A 14,417-nucleotide genomic window follows, 5' to 3' on the forward strand; every position below is an offset into this window, starting at 1 on the left:
TCCTCTTCCCCCTGAAAATGTCCCTTTATCGGCAAATCCACACCGATACAGCTCACAGTGTCTTACCAGCTTATCTCCATTGGACCGTTAATTAGCACAGAGTGCAGCAATTACACTGGAAATATCCTGAGCCACAAAGACACAAAAGCTGTCCACCCTGGCCTTAAAACTGGACCGGCTCCCACAAATGAGAGCAATGACAGACGGCTGATTGGAAGGAAAATGAGGGAGCGAGATAGCAGAGCAACACCAAGTACACAGTACTCGAGATAAGACTTGGCTTTCAGAATTAATTGGTTTGTCTCTCCTGAGAGGAGCCCTGGATCTGGAAGGTTTTTGATGAGGAGCCTCTTGCTGTACAGTATTTGCCTGTTAGCAAGCAAGTGTGCATTATTCCTGCAACTAATGCTAGCTACTTACACTGGTATCAGTGTCAGTCTGTACTCGATCTATTTACTTTTTAAATAGCATTCTGCTTGGGCAGCTAACTGGAGTTGTACTGGTTTGCCGGTGAGCCTAATGTTGTGACTTTTTAGCTTTCGCTCCTGTGTTGGATTTGTCATTGGGTGTACATGTGTCCATAAAGAAGTAGCTGGTGATCCATTGGAAGCTAACTGTATGTAATATACTCTGCTGCCTCCAACAGTGTCTGAGAGGGCCTGAGGGGCTAGCGTGAGCCCTCCACACTTGCATATCGGGCTGCTGTTTGAACAGCTGACTAGGAACTGGCAACCATCTGGCGCCGTTGGGGATTCACATTCCCGATGTAGCGTTCAACCGGGAGTGCAGAACTCTGTCAAGAAAAGTACAGAAGCACAAATTAGGTTGTAGGACAGAATCCTAAAGATCCTGGTGTTCAGTTCAAAAGTGTAACAATTTGCATTAAACAACCAATATGAGAGCAAGCTGCATACCAAAACGTCAGGTTTGCCTCGTCTGGTATGTTTCCTAAAGACTGGTTTTAGTGCGTTTTTCACTTCTTGCAGCTTTACGCTTCCACTGAAAAGAAGGGCCTTAGGCAATTCCAAGGTTTCCACGTGTAGCATTGAATCACCTAAAGTCCATTTTCCATTTAGAGACTCAAAAGTTGTCCACTTTCACTTTGATCACTCATCTGTTGGGTTTACCCTAACCCAAACCAAGCACACTGGTTTAGGGTGGAGCGAGACACACTTTCGTATGACCATGTTTTCCAGACTGAAAGAGGCTAATGTGTGTTCTTCTTTGCGGAATCCTTTTTTCAAAAGCGTAGCCTAAATCCTGTTTCCCATCAGTTAATTTGTTCTCGAAGATCCAACTGTTGTTGTCCTCGAAATTGCACCATTGTTTCCCCCGTTGTTGAAATTCAAACAACACTGCGACATCTTCAAGAGGCTGCGCCCAGATATCAAACAACAAAAGGTGAAGCACATGTCTCCTTAACTGCAGCGGCAGATTGAAAATAGAGCTTAACACACTGTTTCAACTTGGGAAGGCTCACAAGGGAGCGGTCTGAAGAAAAGAATCTATTTGTATGTACAGCTGCAACGTCAGGATGCTGGCGGTAACAGAAATTGGTGTCCCACCTCCCTTACGCTTGAAGAATCGTCCTTTATGAGCTCCCATACCGTAAAGGTTGATGGGATAATCACACAATCAATTCTGGTTAATTATTTCGAGCTTTTTACTGAAACCGTCACGGGTACCAGACTTTTGCATTTTTTGGCGTGCTGGGTTGAGTCTTAATACCACTAAGCAGCACTTTGTTCATTGGACACAGGACAGATCCATCAACCATCACTGGTGCAAGGTGTGCTCGGGAAGGGGTGGAACATCTGGCCTATTGTTTCTTAGGAGGGATTGTCATAAGTAGGTTAGACATTTACCTACTCTAGCTTTGGGGAGTCACGCTGAGCTGCTTCTGCAACTAAAATGAGACAAATCACCATTTATGATAACGGCATGGTAGCATTCATCCAAAACATGGTTTGGCTGTGGCTTCTCATCTTTCACTTGACTTTTACGCCAGGTTTCTATCCTAAAAGAACTTTTTCTCTGTGCTTGTGTTTGCCATCGGTCTTTAATTACCGTAAAAAGTTCACATTATTGTCTTGAGTTGAATCATTTCATAATTTTCCTCCGACCTCAGCCGTTTCTTGTCCCTTCCTTTTCCATGACCAATAAAAGTCTTGTCACTCTTATCATAATAGACCTACAATAAGCTCAGAGAGGAGAGATGAATGTAGTCAATGTATGTGACCGCTGATAGACTTGAAGGTGAGGGGATGAGCATTAAACACATCTCTAGTCCTTGGTGCTGATAAGCGGGGTCACGATTCTCACTTTTGGTAGAAATGGAGTTTTTGGAGCGATTAATAAATGGTCACAATGGATTTTCAAGGAGCTTCGATGCTCTTTCGAGCCAAGAAACAGACGTGTACAATCTGTGTCATGCGGGTTGAGTCTTTATCGGAGCAACATTCAGTCCATCCAATTTGGGAACACACCAGTTTGTTTGCATCCACAAGTCTGATCCCATGGCCGAGTAAACTGTGCAAATTGTAAGCCATGGCGACAGTGTGAAAAACAAGCACGCCTGTTAGTAAGAAATACGTCGAACATCATTTGCTCGCCCGCCAATGTGAGCGCTGCACTGGGTTCGGCCTTAATTATTCATGTGCAGCAAATCAGCCTGTTTGTGAGTTGAAACCAGTTCAAGGAGTTCCAGTGAAACTAGTCAAGTCCATTCAATTAAAATGAGTAAAAGCTTTACTTTGCACGGAAAGTCAACATTGAATTAAGTCATTAAGCTGTCCAAAGATGTTCAGAACGAAAGCACCTGTCAAGATCGCAGGGGAGTGCATTAGAGAGTTTTCGAAAATATATTCTCCTGATTTACTGAAAATAGCAGAAAGCGAGACCGTGGGAGTGATCATTTGCAGATTTTGAGATTTCACAGACATTTCTAGACCGCTTTAATTGAATAGTTTGAGTATCGTCGATAACCGAGAGACCGTACAAGACGAGAGCTTCCCCCGCTGCTCAAACAGCCTGCCATCGATTTTTCTTGGCTCCTGCAGATCTCTCAACAGATCCACCTAATTGTTACAGTTCAGAACTCCATTCAACACGGCTGCAGCACACAGGGAGATGGCGAAACGGGCAGATGATGGGGGGGGGGGGGGGGGGGGGGGGAAACAGGCCTGGTTGTCACTCATGGCCTTTCCGTCAATAGCGACGGAACTCACCGCCGGCAAGAGATCGAAAATAAGAGCCCGCCGCAGAGTAATTACAACGGCTGTGCTAGCCATCGTAGCTACGCCTGCTGCGTTGTCTCACGCCGCACGCCGCCGTGTCATATACGTGCAAATATGCATATGTGGGCTCCCACTCTACTTCCCTCACAACTTAGCATATCGGAATCTGGCTGCCCCGTGACCACGATGACCAAAGAAAAATCTTGCGGCCATGTTTGTTTCCAGGCTGCTGTGAGTCAGCACGCTTGATTGGCTGACTCATTGCCTCCTGGAGGCGAGGAAAGGCCTTTCGCCGCTCTCGCTATCCTCCTGCTCCTCCCGACTTCACTGTTTCTCCCAATTTGTCTTCCTCGCTACATCATTTCTTTTTTTTATCTTGGTATCGTCATTTTATACAAAACAGTCGTTTTACAAGGGCGTTTCACCCACTCTGATTTGGATGGGGTGGTTTTTACAACAACAACAACAAAATAAACATGAATAGAGAAACTAACTATCAGTTTTCATTCGAAGTCTGTTGGAGTTTTGTGTTGGTCACTAGGTCAAGCTGGCCTCTGAACCACAACAAATCTTTCTTGCCGACTTTTTTGAGATGTTGCCCTTATCTCCCCTTCTCACACTTTCGCTCTAATGCCATTTTCACTGGACTGCTTTCAAGTTCTATTCTTTTTCTCTTCCTTTTGTAGTCCCGCCTTTCACTTCCCGATGTTCCTCTCGCCACATCCTCCCCCTTCTCCCCTCTCTGTCCACTCGCCCCCTGCAGCCCAGCCGGCTATGTGCTTCAATTGTACTTTCACATCTGCCCACTTTTAATACTTGCACACCTGGCACAAAGACTGGTCCATTTATGGAAATAACAATCTCGCCAGATGACTTAGCTTCTGTTTATCTGGAAGCCTTTTGGCATTTGCGATGTTTTGATAAGGTCGTTGGTCACTATCAAGTTGCGATCATATATATATATATATATTTTTATAGATTTGATACTTTTTCTATGCTTCCTATGTTTAGCATAAGAATAGTTCTCATCGCTGTGCTGTTTGCAGTATGAGATGGACTATTTACAATTAAGCTCAAAGTTGGTAAACCCCTCTTTTGTTTACACCATGCGTGCTGTAACCTTGAGTCACAATGATGTAGCACTCGGCAATGTTTGCTCTGCGCAAATGGAATTGTTTTCTTGCTTGCCAATGACGTGTGCTTTGTTACTCTTGTTGCATGTGTGATGTTGGTTATGCAATCACGCACGCCACATGATTATTTTTCTTTCTGAAAGCATCAACTGAAGGGCATTTTAATTTTCGCATTGATATATTCTCTACTGCCTTTGTGTGGGTAATAATACCGACACAGAAGCAGAGTTTGACCTATTGTTGAGTGGCTACTTGTTTGATTCCCTGGCAACACAATTTTTGTTGAGTTCCAAAATGAATCCAAAACTGATCTCAGTTTTTCTCTATCACGTCAAGTTTTGGAACAAAGTGACGACAGTGGAACAAAGGAAATATATACCTATGTAAATAAAACGCTAAAATAGCTGGAATAGTTACAAGCTGCAGAAACTAAAACAAAAACTGCATAAAACGAAAACGAACTTCCGACGGTCTGCCCATGGTTACAAGGTTAGGACGAAAGCCAGCACAAATCCTCTTCATTCCTGTTGTGCTGGCTTTCTGTTTGCAGATATTGATAGTACTGACCTATTGGAAGCCGCACACACTTCTCACCTCAATTGCGACTGCACAAACAAGTCACCGCGTCGATGTCGATGTCGATGAGACCAATTGTAATCACCTGGCGAGTCTTACAACAGCTCATCAGTGGAATTTTGCTGGTCTAAAACTTGACGGACTGCAATTTGGGAATCTAACTCTGAATTGTTTTTTTCAAATTGTTCCCCAGTGATTCATTATTCCTGGCCAGCAGTGATTAAATAGCCAAACTCGCATTCAGACCAAAGTCCTGATTAAAAACACATTTTAATTTGGATGTTTGAACATTATTTTGCTACCTTCAGACAAAATAAGGAGGCTTTGTAAAGTAAATAACGATCAATACATTCTTACTCTCCTTTCCGCCCATCACTCACACAAACATCAGCATGGCACTGATGATTGTTAAAGGCCGCCCGTTGTTTTTGAAAGATGGATAAATCAAAGGCTGAGCATTAAAGCCCATTTTGATCGTTTCTAAATGGAATTCACGCATACGCGACACTCACGTAATGACTTGAATCAGCTTCAGTTCCCCGTGCTAAATTTAACTTTTGAATTGGAGCTGGGACTGCAACGTGGACTGTATGTCTTCGGAACGCAGACCAAATGGATTCTGGACTGGCCTCGGTCATGCGAGATGAAAAGAATGCTGCAACATGCTTGAACTCATGAAGCAGCTTCATGTCTTAACACACACGCAGAGAGCGAGAGAGCGAGAGAGCGAGAAAGTGAGGGTGACCGATCATACCGTCTACTTTCTCAGGTTACGAGCTTCTCACGTTGCATTCGGCCTCATTTCCTAATGAGCCTAATGGACTGAGAGGAGAGTCTCACCTCTTTAAACCCGATTAGGTCGAGCAGAAAATTGATCTGCGCGGTGGGCTAATAGGAGCTCGGTGTAATGAGACAGGCACTGCACGTTTCTTTCCCGTGCCATTTGAATTATTAAGTAAAAAAAAAAAAAAAAGTCTGCTGTGCTGTCATAGTACGATGTGTTCGAACAAGAAATTCGAAGAAACTCTACCCAAATCTAAGCGATTATGTTGCGACCTGGACTATTTTCCAGCAATGTACCTTTTCCACTAATGACTTATATGTGAAAGAGTTGGTCACATGGCTGAATAGTTCAACAAAGTGAATATGATGGATATTTCAAATCTTCACGCTTCATTGGAGTCCGCGCATGTGATTAAGCAGCAATGGTGAAAGACACCATTGCTGCTCGCAATTTAACCCTCCGCTTGATATAAATCATAGTTGATTTTCCAAAAGGTCACGGCTTCACAGTGCAGAAAGTAAAAGCTGAACTCTCTTCCAAATTTACACTCGCTGTTCCTGCATACGATTCCGTTTTCATTTCCCAATTTAGAGGTGGCCTCGAAGCGTAAAAGAACACAAATACTTGACGCCGCTCAGTCAAGGAAATGCCAAGTGACGGCCTTGCCATCTCAAGGCAACGCTCAAATAGTGACTGGCGCCAAGGTGGCTTCGACTGTGAGGCACAAACACGCCACCGCAAAGATGCGAGCCGTGCCCGGGAGCGCTCGGCGGTTGGTGATGATCAGAGTCTCTGAGGGTCCGTTTCAAGGGTAGAAGAGAAAATCTAACCCTCCGACATCATCTTTGAGATGAAAAAAGTGGATTTGTGACCACACTGTCATAGGGATATAGAAACCAAAATCCCTATTACAAAAACTACAAGAAATTAGAATACATTTCAGACCTTTGTCTTTGAAATGTGATCATTTTATATTTATGACCTGAAGTACATCCTCTGTTAAAACTGGGCCAAACTGACCCCTGATGGGACAAACCGAAATTCTCGACATTTATAGCCTACAAGAGTTTTTGGGGAAAAAAAATACAAACATTTACTGTAATCTATGAATGTTGATGATAGAAACTAGATGGACCCCCTGCACCGTGACCTCGATCAAAACTCAAAATGCAAATATTTCAAATCATCTTTCTCCGTTTAAATGAATGGAAATCCCTCCCAAAAAAACAAACCCCCCCCCCAAATTATTATTATTTTTTTTAGTAATAAAGATATCACTCTATAATGTTGTAATTCATAAAAAACATACAGGAATGACATCATTAAATAGAATGTAAAGAATTAAACTGAATTTTTTGCTCAATTCAAGGAACATTATGCTGCCCCTTCTGGTGTGCGTGTCTTGGCCACCTGGTGGCAGTATAGTCAAGACATATGGCTATACAGTCCATGGAGACGTCACAACTAAGCTGTAATGGTATTAGGAGTTCTTCGCAGAGGATAAAGAATATACATTGTTATATGATCTGGCTCCACCCTTGTATGGCGTTTTGCATTGTTCGTTAGCGTGACGCTAACCTGACTTATCTAAGCAAAGCAATGTGGTTGTTTTAAATATACTTGTACAAAGTGTAATTCTCTTTGTTTTATATTTAGTTCAACTGGGAGCGAATGAACAGCTTGAAGTCTCCTTTTTGAAGAATTGTATACTGGCTGCCGAACTGCTGCTTGTTGTGAACATCTTGGGAATAGCCTAGAAATCCCATCAGGCCTAAACCCGAACGGACCCAAATACACCACTGAACGAGCCCTGCCTCGAGACTAACTTTAGGGGATAAACTGGACTACTGTAGCCCCAAACATCCCAAAACCCTGGTCAGACGAGGTTAGACCCAAAGGAAACAAAAAGCCTATTGCAATGCTGCTGAATTGCAATAGCAGCCTGAAATATTGATCCGAGTTGCAGTTTCTTGCTCTTTTCTATCGGTTGTTCCTTTGTCAACACACCGGTGATGCTCCCATGTCAGGTTTTTCACCGGTGCTCGTTCATGAGCTGTCAGAATCTCGAAAGCCAGCTCTGCCCTCTCGCTTTTATCTCCTCGCGAGAAGCGGGGCGGAGCATCAACCGTGTGACAAAAGCCCCCGGTAAACAAGAGAATATCTATCTCATTTCAAGCTGCCAATGGAGAGGGGAGGAGTGAGACCTCCTCAGCTATTGCCGCCGTCGGCAAGGCTGCTTTCATTTCTTGCTTTCTTGTTGGGTTTGATTGAAGCGTCCGGTCCTCGGAGACCGATCAGACCGTGGAGACGTCACAAATAAGCTGTAATGCTACCGGTAGTTCTTCGCAGAGGATAAAGAATGTACATTGTTATATGATCTGGCTCCACCCTTCAGTTTCAGTTTCAGTTTATTTTTGAAAGGGGACAATGCAATTTCATAAAACACATGAAGTACACATGGTTAAAAAAGCCAGAATTAGCCAGAAGACTTGTATGGCGTTTTGCATTGTTCGTTAGCGTGATGCTAACCTGACTTACCTAAGCAAAGCAATGTGGTTGTTTTAAATATACGTCTACATTTCACGTTCTGTTGCTTTCCTATTAGTGTTCTCTTTCTAGCACTCCATAAATGTATGATATAGAATATCCTCACCACCCCTCTGCAGACCAATGCTAGCATAAATATCCCATGTTAATTATTCAACAATGTCGAACTCAGAGGGCTAACCGTGCATCTGTTGGCTTCTCAAGTTGCTGGGATTCCTCAATCAGTTTGCTATGAGACTGTGATCTACATATATGTCTGGATATTGACGCTTGTGTCGGTTTTGTCAAAGCGCTTTGTAAAGCCGTTGTGAAAGGTGCTCCATACGTGAAGCTATCATTCTGTGGTCCCTCTTCCCTGATGCAAGAAGCCAACTAAAGTGCAGCCGTACGTGGCCTTTAGTATGTCCTTGAGTGTTTTTTGGTCTGGGTCAAATCATCAACAGGGGCCGTGATTGACAGCTGGGCAGGCGGTAGTTGTGTGTGTGTGTGTGTTCGTGTGTCAGACCCAAAATGTTGAGTCAGAGGTGATGCGCGTGTGCTTGCGCGCAAAATGTGTGTGGAAGGGCAATTTGGGAGTAACAGTTTGGGTCATGTGGAAATGATGTGAAGAGACGGCTCGTGTCAGAACAAAGGTGCCTCAGGTTGGCCAAAGTCCACAAAGACGCACGGAGGCAACCGCTGGATCTGCTCATCATGGTGGCATTTGTGGCAAAACGAGCGCGCGCCGTGACACAGGTAACCACGCGTTGCCCGAAGCTGCAACGAGGAAGCGGATCGCACCTGTGGCCCATACAACAACTCACAATCTGCTGTGCTTAATTGAGCGGCGAAGTTTGATTCCCGGTCTCGGAATTCCTTTGTTGGAAATGACACCGGCCCGTGGCTGACTTGCCATTAAAAGGAAGGATTTGGGTTTTATAGTCAAATCGGCCAGCGTCGTTCAATGTGATTTTAGGAGGTCACTTTGGGGCGGCATAAAAAGCGCTGGAACGAAAGATTTCCTGTTAAAGGTTAGCTCCATTCTCTCTTTCTGCTCGTGGCCCGCGGGAGCTGCAGTCCGACTGATGTGGCCGCTCCCTTCTGCGGAGCGGGAGCGGTCTCGGCGGGTTTCCGAGCCGACCCGGGTCATTGGCTTGGGGGAAGGCTCCCGTTTAGATGACGATGAATTGGTTGACATCTCTGAAGAGAATTGTGTTTATTTCTCCCAAGAGGAGGTTCAAACACAGAGGGCTTCTCCTGCAAACTCATGTATGCCTGAAAATTGCTAAATGCAGGTGATGGAATTCCAGAAATGGGAATGGAAGTTGGTCTCGAGCGGCGAGTGGCAAGAGAGCGCCGTCAGAGATCCATTTCCATCAATTTGTGGTCAAATGATTATTTATTCATCTTTTTCCTCCATCTATGCCAGCGACGGAAAGTGAAAAGGCAGAACTATGAAATGGTCTTCCATGAATCAAAGCGCTGGACGGTGGCAGTGAACTCAACTCCAAAAAAAAGATGTTTACCGCCGCTCTCCAGGTTTACTGTCAATCGAAACATAAAACGAAGAGAATTGCACCTTGCGTATTTAAAACAACCCCATAGCTTAGCCTTTCCATCTGATAGTCGAATGCTAATGCTACTTACTGTAGCATCTATGTTGCACAGACAACGTAACAGTACTCAATCATATTTCTTTGTCCTCTGCATGGAATGACTAATAGTAGTGCTGTACTGACGAGCTTCAGACGTCTCAATGAATAGTAACGCTGTCTATCTGTCCGCCTTACACTGCCCCCTCGTGGCCAAGGCAGGCACACCAGAAAGAGCAGCACAATGGCCATTCAATCGATGCAGTTCGACAAAGATGGTTTCATTCTTTACACTCTACTTAATTATGTCACGAAGGTCTGTTTTTATAAAGTACAACATTTTAGAGTGTTGTTTTTCCTCATTGAAATCCACACCACTTCGCTCTTTTTGTTTTGTTTTTGGAATGGATTAAAGGCATTTCAATTTGATTTGAGATATGAATGGAACAAATGAAACTTGCATCTGTACAAAGCAGCACTGTATATCAGCTTTGTGATCAATTCAAAACGGAGTAATCCATTTTCAAAATTCAATTAAAAGTCAATTGAGACAAGCTCATCATTGGTTTAGCATTTTTGGGATTGAAAAAAGCCCGCTCCCTACATTGTCATTGACAAGGAAATAAGGCTTTCGTTCCTCCTCATCGCATCAACGACCTTTAGCTCCCACCCTCACCTCCCACGTCTCCATCTCTATTACCCAGCAGCCACCGGGGCAGGTGAGAGAAACTAAAACGCTCTCGCAAGGCCCCCAGGGGTCCTTACGGGACATGGATTCTTCTGACCTCTCTGTGACTGCTCTTCTTCCTCGGCTGACCGAGGTTCCCGCACTTCTTCTTCAACATGCTACGCCGCACGGCTAATTTCCCAAGGCTCGGCTATTAGCGCTCAGGCTAGACATCGGGCGTCACAGAGCGTCGCCTGGGCGACAAGTAACGCGGGCTCCCGGCTCCTCCCCCCGTGTCGCCGGACGCGCTGCAGCAGCAAATCATCTCGAAACCCAATGAATTCAACTTTCTTTGTTTACAAAGATGAAAGCGCACCATCAAGAGATTGTTCGTTCTGTAAATGATGTCATTTGATTAAGTTGAACTGTGACAGGTGGATTGACCCCCATTTATCCGAGTTCTGCCACCTTCCATCTTTATCCTCAGTGCTTGTGCGCATAAACGGCGACAAAGAGAGAACGGGCTGTGGGTGACCTAAAGGCTTGATTGCACAAAGCGTTACATTTTTGCAAACACAGACGGTTTTTTTTGTATGTTGCGGCTGAAGCGCTGGCATTTTTTGGGCAGACAGATGTCAGCGCACGTGTTCTTTTTCATAGCTCATCTATCGTCCATTTTATGAACCGCTTCTCCTCACTCGGTTCGCGGCTGCGCTGGCACTGATCTGCCAGGGAAATACGGATTTTGAATGTTGCTCTTTACTTCCCACCTCTGGACACAACGTTGACCAGTCACTATGGAAACCTTGCCCCGGACCTCACTTGACAGCTGGTGGACAGTGTCTGTGCTGTGGCTTTTTGTATTGCACGAATGAAGGCGCTTACATTGGAAATGTTGTTGTCCTCGGTTTACTTTAGAGCTATTTTTCTGTTACCGGTACACTATCGACAAATATGGCAAAATGTCCCCCAATTCAGAATGATGCATCGGTCCCTATTGCTGCAGGCAGATAGGCTCAGTACCATTAGCTTATGCCCACGCCTGGACCCAAGTCAAGACATCCGACTCCCCCAGAGGCTGAGTTGCCGAACAACTCTTCCATCACTAATCCCCCGAGAAAAGGTGACCAGATTGGGGGGATGGAAGTGCAACGTCCGGTTCCCGGAAGCTTTGAAGGTCTTTGGCCGGCCTTCAACACTCACTGCAATCCTCCGTGATCCTCCCGGATGAAACGAGACAAAGCTGCACCGAGAAGGTGTCCGGTCCAAAGACCGGCTTGCCCGCCGGCTGTGAACGTCAGTGCTCTCCCAAAGACACGCGAGAGAGCATTGGGGGCAGGGATGCTTGAATTGAAACGAGCTCACACAAACACCGTGCGCAGTGGTCACGGGTCAAAGGGTGCCAGTTTGGGGATGAACGTGAGGACAAAGTAAGAGAATGACATGCCTCCTCCAAGATCACAATGGAGTCGGAAATTGGGCGATTACCTTGTCAGTTCAAGGAAAGAAATAGAATATAGAAACGCACAATAAAATGAACTGTAAAATGGATTTTTACTGAGCAAAGTTAAGAAATACAATTGAAATGAACATCTTAACTTCAACTGCCTTGCACACTAACAGTAGCGTTTGTTGCCGTCTCTCACCAGTTAGTTGAAATTGCTCCTCTCGTGGTGTCGCATGAGCCACACAAAGTCGTTGCATCATCCAGATCCTCTGCAGGCCGCGGGAAGGCCAAATGGACGTTTGTGTTTTGTCAACGCGGGTTACATTTTGGCTCAGTCCTATGACCTAAATCATTTGTTCATTTTTTACGGGAGTCACTGTACTATTAGCATAAGTGTGTTTATATGCGATGTGCCCTGCGATTGACTGGCGACCAGTTGAGGGTGCCGTCCGCCTTTCGCCCAAAGTCAGCCAGCTGGGATAGGCTCCGGCGCCCCGCGACCCTGAACGGGATAAGCGCTGTTGAGAATGGATGGAAAGGAAGTGAGTCATGAGTGGCCACAAACTATAAAGCCCACACTGGTCGCCAGTCGTGGAGTTCAACACACAATACAATACTGAGATGCAAATGATAACGCTGTAATTGTCACACGTGTCGCGTCGGCACGGCTGAATGTATTAGAAGTCAACGTTCGGCTGAAGCCAATTATAAGGTTGCGATTTTCAGCGACGGTCTCGCATAAACATCTATTTACGCCACAGCCGGTGGATAGGAAAGGAAATGCTATTCGGGTAATCATGGACAAATTCAACGAAATAGCAAGGCATGGCACACAAATTGCCTGCAGGAGCACATTCAAGTTTAATATCGCGAGTTAATTGATTAAATGTGCACAGCCTGATACAGTAGATGTAAAACGGGAAGCGAGAGCACAAAGAGACAAATGGGAATAGTATGCTGTGCAAGTGAGACAAATCTTAATCAGGATACACAATATAGCAACAGGAATCCAGATGTTACACTTAATGACAATAAAGCCTCAAATGTTACATCATTCGGTGTTAGTGGTAAGATCTTCTCCCTCTTTTGAACCGTACTGGAAATCGACAGCGGATATGGCGGATTAAATAAATGGTGCCGCATTTTGTGAGTCGTCGTAAAGCACTTCCATGCTTCCATTATAACACAGAATATAGAATATGCAAGGCGTTATCAGCCACTCTCAGTGAAAAGTGTTTTGCCTTATTAACATCCATTTAGCCCAATGCTAACAAACAAAGCAAAACACCATAGAGGGGCTAGCGAATAGCATTGGTTTTGCAGTGATAAAACCCTACAAGCCACAGATATGTCAACAGAAATGGTGGAGTTGTTCAACTTCTTTCTCATGGCAGCCTACAGAGGGCTAACTTGTGACCGTACATCCATACATCGGCGGGAGGCGGGGCTCGGGGGAGGGGCCGTGCCGCCACGCTGTCTGTCTGGATTATATTCTCCACTGGCCAATTCTTGACATCATTACATCACAACTGTGTTTTTACAAAGCACAATAATACAGAGTGCCATTGTAAGTGTGGTCTCGAAATGAAATAAACGAGTATCTGTTTATCCAGTTGGATTCCATGGATTGCGGCCGTGCGGTAGACAGCGGAGTCATTTAGGGGGCCAATAAAAAAGGACAGCCATTTCCCTCCAAGAAAGTCCCACGGCCCATTGGACACTGCCTTATTTAATGCTCTAATGGTGATACCTTCTCCCCCCCCCCGCTGGTTGAGAGCTTTGTTTTCCCCTGGGGATTGAACCATCCCTTTCCCTTGCAGATGCCTTGGCTGACATAAATGCGCACTTCCCAGCGGCGGCCGGCCAGTCTAATGGCAGCGAATCGGGCAAGATGCCGGCAGAGAGAATGCGGCGTCAGGTGAGAAAGTGAGCGAGCGAGCGACGATGAGAGGCCAGGCGCTTGCTGGTTGCCAAACATACGACCGTTCTTCGTTTGGATTGTCCATGTGCCCACCCATTGCGACACACACACACGCGCGCCTTGGAGACTTGATGCATTTAGTCGTTGTTGTTAATAAAATAAGTGAACGGTATTACAAAATGGAGTTACTGTCAAACTAAGCATCAAACTACGAGAATTGTGGACTGTATAACAAATGCATAGCTTAGCCTTGAGTCCTCTAGCTTAATGCTAACACATAATGAGACATGCATATATAAACGACATAATAGAGTGCTATTTTGAATGCAACAATTTCTGTTGTTTTTCGGAAGGCTGGAACAGATTGACATCATCTCCATTCATTTCAATGGGGAAAGAGGATTTGCGCGATATGAGTGACTTGAGTTACAAACGTTTTTGAGCCATCATTCTATAAAAAGACACGCATGCTTTTTTTCCCCCCGTGACTGTCTGAGAGGAAAGCAGACTAAACTTTTCCTGTTTTAGGATTTTT

Source organism: Phyllopteryx taeniolatus, chromosome 23, assembly GCF_024500385.1.
Source record: "Phyllopteryx taeniolatus isolate TA_2022b chromosome 23, UOR_Ptae_1.2, whole genome shotgun sequence".
NCBI classification, from domain to species: Eukaryota; Metazoa; Chordata; class Actinopteri; order Syngnathiformes; family Syngnathidae; genus Phyllopteryx; species Phyllopteryx taeniolatus.